Below are 12712 nucleotides of genomic sequence, written 5' to 3' on the forward strand. Positions count from 1 at the left end.
TAAAAGCTCCTGAACGGCCACTTGCAGTGAGACTGTTTTGTCAACAAAATACATTTTGATGTTGGAGACTTGGACAGAATTTCAGGAAACAAGTTTTATTTTTATGTAGTCTTGACTTTGGAAATCCCAACACAAGCTCCACTTACTGCTGCCGAAATAAACATTTACATTTTTTCAAAACACTTCAGAGATTTGAAAGTGACACAACAATTGTTCGGTAGTTCACTGGAAGCCTGAATGATGTCGAGGGAGGTTTATATCACACAGAAACATTTACACAATAATGATGATGAATACAGAAGACTAGTCACGGTTAGTTTTTTATCCATCAAACTCTCATTCAGCCAACGGTGTGTCATGTTGCTGCTCAGGAGTCGGTTTATTCTTTGTTTTTGGCTTTAAATGAGAATTATTTTAGGGATGGCTCAGTTTTGGAAACATGACAAACTTTTGACTTCATTTGAATTTTACTCAAAGCCTGTGACTTGGTGCAGGGCAGCCGTCTGTACAATCACAGAAAGAGTTATATAGTTAAGTATCAGCATTCCAGCTGTAGGTTAACAACACAGAGTCCTCATGTCTACTTCAAATGTAGGAGTGTGTGTGTGTGTGTGTGTGTGTGTGTGTGTGTGTGTGTGTGTGTGTGTGTTTCCCCTGCACCCACTACAGCACACTGACCCCTGCTGGTTTGGGCCCCAAAGCCCTGTGAGGCATCCGTACTCATCATTTGGGACAGCGGGGTTTATTCTCCTGCACTGAATTGACAGTGTACCTACTGCAGGTCCTGTAGCCTCGTTTCCACATAGCAGTTCGGTACAGTTCACTTCGGTACGATTTTTTCTGTCTCCACAGTGAAAAGTTGTGGATGGTACCAACAGAAGCGTTCCTTAGCGTCCCCATGTTTGGTCCCCCCTCTGTTGGGGTACCTAGCACACAGATCTGGTACTAAAAGGTGGAGCTGTGAACACTGCAGTCTGATTGGTCAGTAGAGGACGGTCACTGTGCTCAGGGCTGAGTTGTGTCTGGTTTTGAGGCTCATGCAACCACTGTTCATACTGTGGAGAGTTTTATTAGTAAACTGTAACTATAAAATGAAAGGATGTTTTGCTGCCTCTCACAGCAGCTGGAGTCTGAGAAAAAATCAGCACACCTTAAATTTCACTGTGACATCTTTGACCATCACTTTCGTTTTTATATGACACACACTTTTACTAATGAGTGGATCTCCAATCGTTTAAAAATATATATTGATTTCAACAGCATTATGTGAACTGCATATATTCTAATCCTCACTCTGAGAAAAAAAAAAAAAGCATCATGGAGCATCTTTCCTGTGGGCTACAGCAACACTAAACCCCTGAGCTTGCCTGAGAAGGACTAAATGCACAAAGCTGCTATTTTTAAATATCCCATGGAGAGAGACTCTCACTGCAGCCTGTTCTATTTTGTTGTGAAAATGTGGGCGTGCAGCCTCGTTCTGTGGACGATAAACCAGGTGCAGACTTCCATCTGTGTCACCGCTGATGAGGAAATACAGTGAGTGCTGGACGGAGCAGTGAGTGACAACAACCCCGCCCACATTTAAGAGCACTGTCTGAACACACCGAGGGTCTAGGTACCATGTCTGAAGGGTTACTGCTGGTTCCAAAGGTACTATACAAAAAGTGTTTGGTGGAAACGGGGCTTATGTAGACACGTATCCTACGCCGTAGCCTGACATGCACTTCTCCAGAAACATAACTACACATCACAGCGATGCAGACGTACTGTTCATCTATGGAAACTGAAAACCATTTCCCTCAGTGTAAATAAAGATATAAGAAACAATAAATTGTGAACACAGTAAAGTCCCAAAAATAGCATTTTAAGTCCTGTGTGTGATTTATCCTGGTGTCATGAGTTGGGAAAACTGATAGCTGCCAGGCTAGTTTATGCAATGTAAAATGCTGTAGACTTGTGCTAATTAGCATGTTGTATTTGTGGGGAAAACATGTCTCACAAAAGACAGTTGTTTTGTCAGTGAACCTTGTGCGATATTTTGGAGCTGAATTTCGTAATTTTGTTCAGTGTTGTTATGTTTTATATGTGTGTTGGGTGTGATAGTTGAATTAATCAAACTTTACTGCACAGAAACTTAACACAACGACGCTGACACACCATCGAACAAATACACATTTTTTATAAGTTTTATTTTGGCCACTTGTGTAGGCTACAGTGTTGGCTCAGCATTGAGCCTACACACAACTTTAAGTAAGCCTACTGCCCCCTGCTGCTGACTGGCAGGAGAGCAGTAAACCTGAGTGTTGCCCCCTGACCCACTGTCCCTGAATTCTTATCACATACCACCATGAACACAATGGCAGCACACTGTCCACATTTTCCTTATAACTGCATTCAAAAAATGGCAAAACATAAAACCAAGAGAGGAAGGTGTGAAGTTATGTCAGAGCAAATAAACAGTTTATTATTCTATATTTATGACCTCATCACAAGATTCAGGAGGATTCTGAGGTTCTTTTGTGTTCAAATCCTCTGGGTCTGTTTTGAACTTGTGCAACACTACAACCACAGTGTTCCATGTGGTTTTGTAATCCTGTGACTATCAGCTGCTTGTTGAAGAGTGGGAACTCCATCTGAGATAGTCACAGGAAAAAAAAGAAGGTTGGGGTTGTTTAAGACGGTGGAGACGGATGTTTGACATCTCAGCCTCAGACAGGTGAGCAGAGGACGGCGAAGCAGGTTTGCACCGACATTCACTTTCAGCTCATACATGTACGCTAGGAAAAAGTCCATCGAGGCAGCCAAACATATCAGTCTAGTTGTGGCTGAGAGTCGGTGCAGTTGGGTGTGTTCTGGAATCAGATCTCATTTATGGCTGCCAGATTTGGGAGGTTTTGAGGGAGCTGACTTGCTCAGATTTACTGTGGAACCAGCTAACATTTCTTGGTCAGCTCGCACATCATATATCTCAATCTGGTATACAACTGGCAACCAAGCATGCCGAATTAAATCAGGCCAGTGTTGGGCCAAGAATGTCTGGCTAACCAAACTTCATCCTCATCTGTGATGTGTTTGTACTTTGTTTGAAAATCAAAAAAAAAAACCCCGACTCTTTCCAAAATGCAGTATTTCAGATGCTGAGCAACTGACTGAACATGTCTGGTTCTCACAGGCAGTCAAACTGGATTCTAAAAGCACTGGACATACTGTGAGCCCAGGGGCCGGAGGGGTCAGGTGGCCCGTAAACCAGAGCAACCTTTGACTACTAACAATTCATGTTGGTGTTTTAAAGTTTAGTCAAACTCCTTCTGAAAAACATCCTAACTTTGAAAATGTCACAACAAAGAAGCCACACATAGACTGTATGAAATAATGGATGTAACTACTGTGATGTCACCCATATGGTGTGTGGACTTCCGTTTTGAAGCGTTGGCATTCTGGCCGTTGCCATCTTGGTTTTTTGGAGCAGAGGCTATCACTGCGAAGGAGCGAGGGGAGGATCTGAGTTGTAGACTGTGGTGATGCCTCAACCAAAACAGCAAATGCGTCCTGTATAAGTTTGCGCCAGTGCTATCTCTGTAAATAGCATACTAAGCGTTTCCCTGACCCTTCACTTCCTGTGGGCTGTGTGTGACATCATCTCGCGAGAGCTTTGCTTGTTGCCGGAAGAAAACAGAGGAGCCATGCAGAGCGCCGTTCAGAGTGGCGCTGGTTGTCCCAGAGTACAGCTGAGAGTTTTACTGCAACAGTACCATGGCTGCATATTTACCCGATTTCAAGAATGAGGATGAGCCCTTTTATTACGATGGCCGCCCGTACTTATTTGAGCCCGAGTATACGGACGAGGAGCTCCTACAAATTGAAGAGCAGACGAGGATGGAGAGAGAGGGCCAGCAAGCAGACGAGGGTGAAGCAGTAGCTGCACGAATGCGAATCTCTGAGGACTGGTGGTGCTCCTGTGGTTGCTGTGACTCCATGCCCACAGAGGAAGAATGTCTGTGTTGCAACGAGTGGGACCTGCTGCCCAATATTCATGGTCTCGATGTGTCCTGGGATGATACAGAAACTACCAAACGCTGTGTAACTACGTTAGAGGATTTCCCCCCTCTGATCAACAGGGCAGTGCTGGATACCTTTTTTCATGTGCCCAAAATAAATTGGAGGAGGCGGCCAAAACCACAGGGACCAAATGGTCAACTATCCATCAAGTAAGTATAACTAATATGTCTTTATGCATGTGATACTGATACCTAGAATTGTCTCCGAGATGCACATTTACTGTTGGATACTTTGCCTTCGTATATATCGTACCCTGTTTTTTTCTGGCAACAAGCAAAGCTCTCGCGAGATGACATCACACACAGTCGGGAGGAAGTGAAGGGTCAGGGAAACGCTTAGTATGCTATTTACAGAGATAGCACTGGCGATCTGAACCGGTCAGTGGTGAAAAAAAACACTGTTAATGCGCAAACTTATACGGGATGCATTTGCCCCCATATCTACCTCGCGGCTGCCGGCTCCCTCAATACTGAACCAATTTTAAAACACATGGGGAAATAGAGCCCAGGTTGAAAAATACTAACGTTATCCTTTAATTAGATGTCAGTGGGTGAGTTATATTAAAATTCACCCCCATACAGTTGTCATGAATGTTGAAATTAGCTACAGAGCCCAAAACTGTTTTTTGTACCAGACTGTAAACATGTTTATTTTCTGCTGTAACGTTGCATTTTAACATGGGGGGGTCTATGGGGAATGACTTGCTCTTGGAGCCAGCCTCAAGTGGACATTAGAGGAACTGCAGTTTTTGGCACTCCTGCACTGGCTTCATTTCTCAGCCCCCAGAGTTTATGTCGTATCTCAGTGGTAGCTTCTGTGGTGATCACGACAACAAATTTACTTTGAGTAAACAATGGAGGAGAAACAGGTGGTAGTGGTTGCTGGATACTGCAAGCTATACCACTTTACAAACCGCAGTTACCATGATCTCAGTCGAAAGCAGCAGGTGTGGAAGCATATGAGTGCAGTACTTGAAATGACCATTATGGAGGCAAAGCTCTTGGACCAACTGGTGGTACTCCCCATGATCCACTTCTTCCTCTTTTTAGGGTCTCATGTACTCACACAGATCTCTGTTTCCATGTGCCCAACAAACTATTTGCTAACAATCTCTCATCCTCAACCAGAGCTACATCAAGTACCTCTGCCTCAACATTTTAGAAACTAGATACTAATTACTGTGAAATAAAAAAAAAAAAAGGGGGGTAAACTGTAGATTTATCACCCGGGGTTGGGGTAAGGTGGTGATGGCGTGGTTGCCTGGCAACAATGAAAAGCCACAGCAAGCATTTTGTGTCTCCTTGACCTTCAGGAGGACCAGAACATTAGTGTTCCTGCTAAATTGTGAAACTGAGCAAGAGCAGTGTGCAGGATTTCTTTTGTATTTCCGTTTTCTGCTACTTTACTTCTACTCCACTACACTTTGGAGGCAACTGTTGTACTTTTTACCCGACTACATTTATCTGACAGCTTGAGTTAGTGGTTATTAATACTAAATATTATCAACTCATGAATTATGGTGTATTTTTATCAGTTAAGCAACTCAGCAGTATTCAAAGTAATTAAAATAAACTTACTTTTACCAGCTAAGTGATGAACATTATAGTGCATCAGTATACCCAATAATATAGTATAAATGATTTTGAAATGGGCCATCCCTCATAATGACTACTTTTACATTTGGTACTTTAATACTTGCCAATACTTCTGTGCTTTTACTTATGTGACATTTTGTAACCAGGACTTTTACTCAAAGCAAATATTTTAAAAACTGTAGCATAGAAATTGTTCTGAACAATAAAACCTAATTTGGTTAATATTCCCTAAATTAAAACACAGCAGTGACGGCGGACCTCCGAGTAAGTACTTGAAGTAATTAGGCGCTCACCTCACCGCTTGTTGATACATCTTCACAGCTGTCCTCTCCAAGGTGTTCTCCACCCATTATCCCTCTCCACAGGTTACCTGTCTGGACACTGTCACCTCAGTGACCCCTGACCTCTGCCTCCTCGACGCTGACAGAAGTTAAGTAACACTCCTTCCCTGCAGCGATGGTCTTAAATCCCCTAAGGATTCCTCCGTCAGGGCCAAACTGGATTAAGTGTGAGGTATGGAACACAGCTCCGCCTCTGGTCTCCACCTTTTGTGTCCAGGATTATTGAGTTAACGTGTAGGTGTTGATTTTGAGTGACAGAGTGAGTGATGAGGAGCTGCTGAAGCACTTAGCTGTTAGGGAACCTCTTCATGTTCTGGCCTGTTCACTACAAATCACATGTGCTAACATCACGTGACTTTTACAAATTCAAATGTGTTATTTTTTCTACTTTTCCAGCCGTCCATTGGCTTTTCACATCAATTTGCACCTGATCATGCAACAGTACTGTAACACCAAAAAAAATATCACTGTGATGGATCACACAACTCAAGAGGTTATTTGAGATGAAACAGGAAGACAATGGATGCTCTGATCATATAATAAGTCCAGAAATTAAGCTCAGGCTGTAAGTCTTCTTTCCCACCCTGCCATTAACTCCTTGCACACATGCTCACTCACTATCTCTAGGTGTCATTGTGCGGGACTGTCAGTTGAGTCATCAGCTGTTTTATAGCTGATTCACAATCAACCAATAGCACAGCAACACACCTTCTCTGTCAGCATATCATCTTAGTGCTCCTTATTTTAAATATGGTTCTGTCTCTGCTGTAGTTCTTTCCTGCTGCAGTCGTGCGCACCCTCCACATCCCCATCACCACCAAGTCTTAACAGATTCATCAGCCTCAGAGTCATCAGCCACCACCACCTCCAGTGTCTGGACTCCATTTGGAGATTTATCCTGCTGTCGCTCAGGTGTCACATGATCACAAAAGTCTCCCTCTGGTGTCCAAGCACCGAACGCTTCTGTTAGATTTTTAATCAGCACAAAACATCTGTTAATCGGTACACTCGTATTCTGTATTGAACATTATCTTTACTTCATTCTTCTGTCTCTCCTGATTGAAATGTAAAGCTGATCAGCACATGTGAGTTGTTGACGGTGACAACGTGTGTGTCGGCTTCATCGAGTGTACCAAGTGCAGCACGACGCTGACAGCAAAAAGACGGGGACCTCGACACTTGAGAGGCACATGACGAAGGCTTGCCATAGAAAGAAAGACGAGAGTCAGCCTTCAATGTCCACGTTTGTATCCTTAAAAAAATGTCGGGTTTAAACCAGGCTCGGGCTCGTAATTAGAGTTAAAGGGACGCGCTGGGCTCGGACAGAACATGCACGGGCTTGGGTGGGGTCGGGCTGGATTTTTTGGGGCTGATCTAAGCTCTACTTTCCATGAAGGTCTTCCTCATATTCATCTCTCATTCCTCTCTGTCCTGCAGGTACCTGTCCATCTGTTATCTTTGACCTTTCTGACTCTCAGGTAGTTTGATGTTCTGCATTTTTCTCTTTCGTTGTTTGAGTGTATCATGAGCAGGGTAAATCCACTGCTTTAATTAAGGGCTGCCAAAATAATGTGTTCATTTCGATTAATTAATCATAGGAGGCAGAAGAGATGACGCTGCTCGGCCCTGTGAATGGAACATTTATATTAAAAAACTGCCCACTTGGAACTGTTGATAGGAGCACCGTTCTCTGCAGTTTTTGCAGTAAGGAATTTTCGTGCCATCGGAGAACTGCAAGTGTGAAATATCACCTCAACACAAAGCATTTTGCAGCGAAGACGAGGTCCGAGCTAGCACAGCCTCTGATGCTAGCGCTAGCAGCCAGCCTCGTCACGCCACACTCAACCAGACGTTCAGATGCAAACTGAATAACTCTACTTGTGACTGACTCACTAACTCCCTTGCAAAATGGATTGCAATGGACTGCAGACCAGTTTGGGTGGTAGAGGACATGGGGACGACTGTGTCCAAAATCTGGCAGCTTTACTTCGGCACATCTGCCAAAATTCATTTGAATTGTAATTTTTAAGATACTTTAAACAATAAAATTTGATGTATGTGATTAATCATGTAATTAATTAGATCAATTTGGTAAAAATGTAAAATCTCCAGTGAAAAAAGACACTGTTACACACTGCAAACCACTAAGAATGGCATTAAAATGAACACATGTAAAGAGATGAAACATTAGCACAAAATACTGCCTTTCGACAGCTTCGACAGAGACCGGACCGACACTTTAATGTAGTGCCAGCAGCACCATGACAGTAGATAGGCACCATTACTCCTTTGTTTCCCCGCACTAATCATCTCATCACCGAGCAGTACCGGAGGATTACAGGAGCCAGTTGTCTCTAGTTGTCTGAAAGTTTGGAGATGCTGGCAAAGAATCAAACTGCCCAAAACAGGATGAGGAAGACAAACATTTCCTGTGGCTGTTTTAGACTTCTCCTAAAGATGTGAGATAACAGGGCCGGGACTTTTTTTTTCTGCTCAGTGTGTCAGTGGTGGTGAAGCCAAAACAGACTTCCTTCAACCAGCATCACGCTGAGAGGAGGAGAGAGAGAGAGAGTGGCACATGACAGACATAAAACACCTGGAGGAGAGGGACAGGATGGAGAGCCAGGTAATGTGAATTTGTAAGGTCACTTTAACTACAAGTCACATCAGAAGTACCAAATTTTCATGGATTCCACATACAGTGGAAACTGTATTATGTGATGTATAAATGTCACGTTTGTATGATGATGTCAATGAGCTCAATAACTTACAATTACACAGCGACCAACTGGAGATTTCATATTTCAAAGTAGAACAATGGGCCCCTGGGCACGGACATGTAAAAGGCCCCTCCACCTCACCTACACAGGACTGGAAACACACACACACACACACACACACACACACACACACACACACACACACACACAGTTTGTGGTGATTTTGCTTCTGCTTTTGTTGTACTGTAGTTATTTTGTGTTTGCTTTTGGTTGTTGTTGCTCCTTATGGTAGTTGTTTTGTGTCTCTTTGAAGTCTGTTTTTTCCTTATGTAATTTGTGTCTTATGTAGTCTTTTTTGTCTCTTTTTTGTTGTTTTGTTTGGCTTTTTTGGTTATTTTATGTCTCTCTTATACGTCTTGTATCTGTTTGAGGACACTTGTGTCTGTTTTGGTTATTTTGCGTGTCTTCGTAATCATTTTGTGTCTCATTTTAGTTGTTTTGGCATTGTTTTGTGTCTCTTTGGTGTTAATTCTGTGTCTTTTCTGGCCATTTTGTCTGTTGTTTTGTTGTTTGTTTTTCATTTTGTGTCTTTACTAGATGTTCTGTATCACTCTGGTGTCCTTTTGTTTCTTTTTTGTTCTTTTTTGTTCGTTTTGAGTCACCTTGTAATCATTCTGTGTCTCTTTTTGTTGTTTTATCTGTTTTGTAATTGTTTTGTATCTCTCTGAGGTCATTTTGTGGGGGTTTAAGTAATGTTTTGTCTATATTTGTGTGTTTTATGACTCTTCTTTGGCTGTATTGCCCATTTTATAGGTAGTTTGTGTTTCTTTGTGGTCATTTTGTGTCTTCTTTAGTTATTTTGTATCTCTTTGAATTCTTTTTGTGTCTCCTCCTGCTCAATACATGTTCATTTGAGAGATATTTTGCAGGTAGAAGGCCAAGGGGGGGCCCCGTCGGGGAAATCCATCTATGCCCGCCAGTGGCTCCTGGTTAACCCTGAAAAATCCAGCAGCTCCTGAAAGTCTCCTTAAAGACTGACAGAGAGAGGGAAGGAGAGAGACAGGGGGGAGAAAGAGGGAGGGAGAGGTTGATAATTGCTTGCAGTCAAGCCTGTCTTCAACTCCCTGTGATTACCGAAGGCTAAATGTTAATCTGAACCATTTACCAACAAATGATGACACAGCAGACTCTTTCAATCTGGGCAGGGCATGACAAGCCCAGTTATTACTTATTATTAAACCCAGAGAGAGAGAGATAACACAAACACTTGGATGTGATGAAAACACCAGAGAGAAGAGTGTCCTTTATGATCTGTTTTAGGTCTACTGGTGAGTAAACTAAATTGTAGCAGATATTTTATGTCGCAGTACGTCTGTGAATGTTTATCTCAATCATCCAGGTGGCAAGAAGTCCAGAGAAAATGGAAAATAGGATCAGTGAAGTGAAGGTTTAATTTGAGGTGTGAGTCAGTCAGCTCAATCAATCTCAAGGTTAACAAAATTAATCACATTTAAAGGTCCAGTGTGCAGCATGTAGGGGGATATACTGACTGAAGTGGAAGATAATATGGTGTTTTCTTTACCCGAAAATTATAATCTCCAATAAAAATATGGGTAAAATCTCATTAGACCCATTTCACCTTTAAAATGTAACATTAAATCCTAGACGGATAGATATAATCTGTGAAGTAGTTCAGGTAAAAAAGTGATGAGTTAAAGAGAGGAGAGAGCAGACAATATGCAGCCCACTGCTGATTTGTGTTAAAGATGCAAAATGAAATGTGCAAATATAACTCAGAGCAGCTACAGTCACTCAGAACTGTAGATCCTCCATCAGTGTGAAATCATTTAAGCCTCTAAACTTCTACAGAATTTGCGGTAGTTAAAGTCAAAGTGAAGAAACAGCAGCAGAGCCTTCAGTTCAGGACGATCCACGCAGTATAATTAATGCTTCAATAATAGCGATGACTGTGGTTTGTCTGTCATGACTCGTCTCCACCACATCACCAGAACCAAACGCTTCAAAGCTGCTTTTGAACTCTACTCTGATGTTCTGAAACGGCTCCTTTTTCTAACCTCAGGCCGTATTTTCACTATCTATCCGCCGTGCGGCAACGACCGACTCTTCAATTCAAAGTGATAATCAAAGGTGCAGGAGTACGTTCAACCGGATGATTCAGTTGCAAATGAAAAGCAACTGCAGCACGCACCCTCGGTTCTTACACCAAATTTAAAGATAACAAGATGAATAGATAAAATAATTTGTACAGGGAAGGAAAAAACACAACAAGATGTGACAACAAAGTTTAAATGACAGTAGGTGATCACATGATCAGGAAATGAAATAAAAAAAAGAAAGCTGGGATGTATGCTGTTGCTTTTCCTTTTGATACATGGTGATGGGTATCTCCACTCTGCTCCCAAATATGTTTATGTTTTCTGTTATGTTCAAATGCAGCTGTAATAATAACAGATATTTACAGTAAAGCATGAAACAAACACTCCTTTAAAATGCCTAAATTATCTCTCAGTCGACACAGAATTTCCTCAAAGGGTCACTCCAACAAATCAACAATTTAGAAGTGTTTTGGGGAATTATAAAACACAGATTAAAAAAGATAATGGTGATAATAGGTGCAGCAGAAGCGGATGTCTGACTTTCAGACCCTTGTGGAGGCCAAGCCCCCAAATACCGGATACTACAGATTCTATAATGCAACTCAATGCCGTGTGCCTCATTTCCACTGCCTGGTTCGCCAGAAACACTGTTGGCACTGTACATTTCTGCAAAAGATGGATATGTTACATACACACATTATTACATACTCAAAAATGGTGGTTTTGTGCATGCACATGATGATTTAATCTGAATAAGAGAATGAGAACATGTTGGCAGACCACTGATTAGTGGTCTGCCAACATGTTCTCATCCCAAATTGTCAGATGTTGTCGCTTTGTCAGTGGACTTTCACATCTACATATCACACGCTAAGTGTCCTCCTGCATCTACTGATGATGTTTTGGGACCCTGGGACCAACGCAGGAATACCAACAAAAGCACGTGGTTAGGTTTAGACAAAACATCATGGTTTGGCTCTACATTCATATGAGACACATACACCCAGTTCCTGGGTGAAAGTCTGGGATTTGTTGGACCCATCCACCACACCCTACTGCCCACCCTAAAGCTGCCTATATTATGTTGTGACCAGCAGTCATCACATCATTACACCACAAAAGGTTCCATCATGCCGCTACAAAAGATGGCTTTTGGCGTCGGTGTCTGACGCCGAAATCACTGGCGGCAGTTTTGCAGCTTTGGAATGAGTTCAGGGCAGGTTTGTGGTGTTTTAACTTGTTCGTCTAGTATCGGCTCAGCTTGCTTGGAAACTCAACTGAGGTGGTTCCAACAAAAGCACCAAATATCAGGTGCTATCCACAACTTTGACGTGGCAAGTCAAAAACAAATGAGTCAAGTGGAGTAGAGCCATGCTGCACCATGTAGTGGAAATGCAAGCCCAAATCAGAGACGACGCCAGTGGCATCATTATGACATCATCAGGGTTATTTTCACAAATGTGACCACATATTATACAACTGTTTTTACACAGTTTGACTGGTATAAATTGATGAAGTGCATCTTTAACATTCACCAAATGAATGCCCTCCATTGTCCTCATTGGGTGCCGTAACTCTGAGGTATACATCTCCAAAACTGTCTTCATGGCTGGACTCAGCTGTCAGTCTGTTTTCGGTTTTCTGACCCTGAAAGATAAACACCCAGAGGCTTGTGCAGCCTCGGGGTGCTACGTGCTTCGTGCTGTCCGGATTAGCTCTGGATGTTAGTGAACAGGGAGGGATGTCGGATCTCAAGGGTCACTTTTAGTTCATGAGCAGTTCTCTGCAGTGAGACCAGAACACGCAGGATTTATCAGCAGCCCTGAGCAAAGGTCAGGTACGGCCGGGTCAGTCAGGTCACAGCGTCTTCCAGAGCCAAC

The sequence above is a fragment of the Epinephelus fuscoguttatus genome, linkage group LG15 (genome assembly GCF_011397635.1).
Source record: "Epinephelus fuscoguttatus linkage group LG15, E.fuscoguttatus.final_Chr_v1".
Taxonomy (NCBI): Eukaryota; Metazoa; Chordata; class Actinopteri; order Perciformes; family Serranidae; genus Epinephelus; species Epinephelus fuscoguttatus.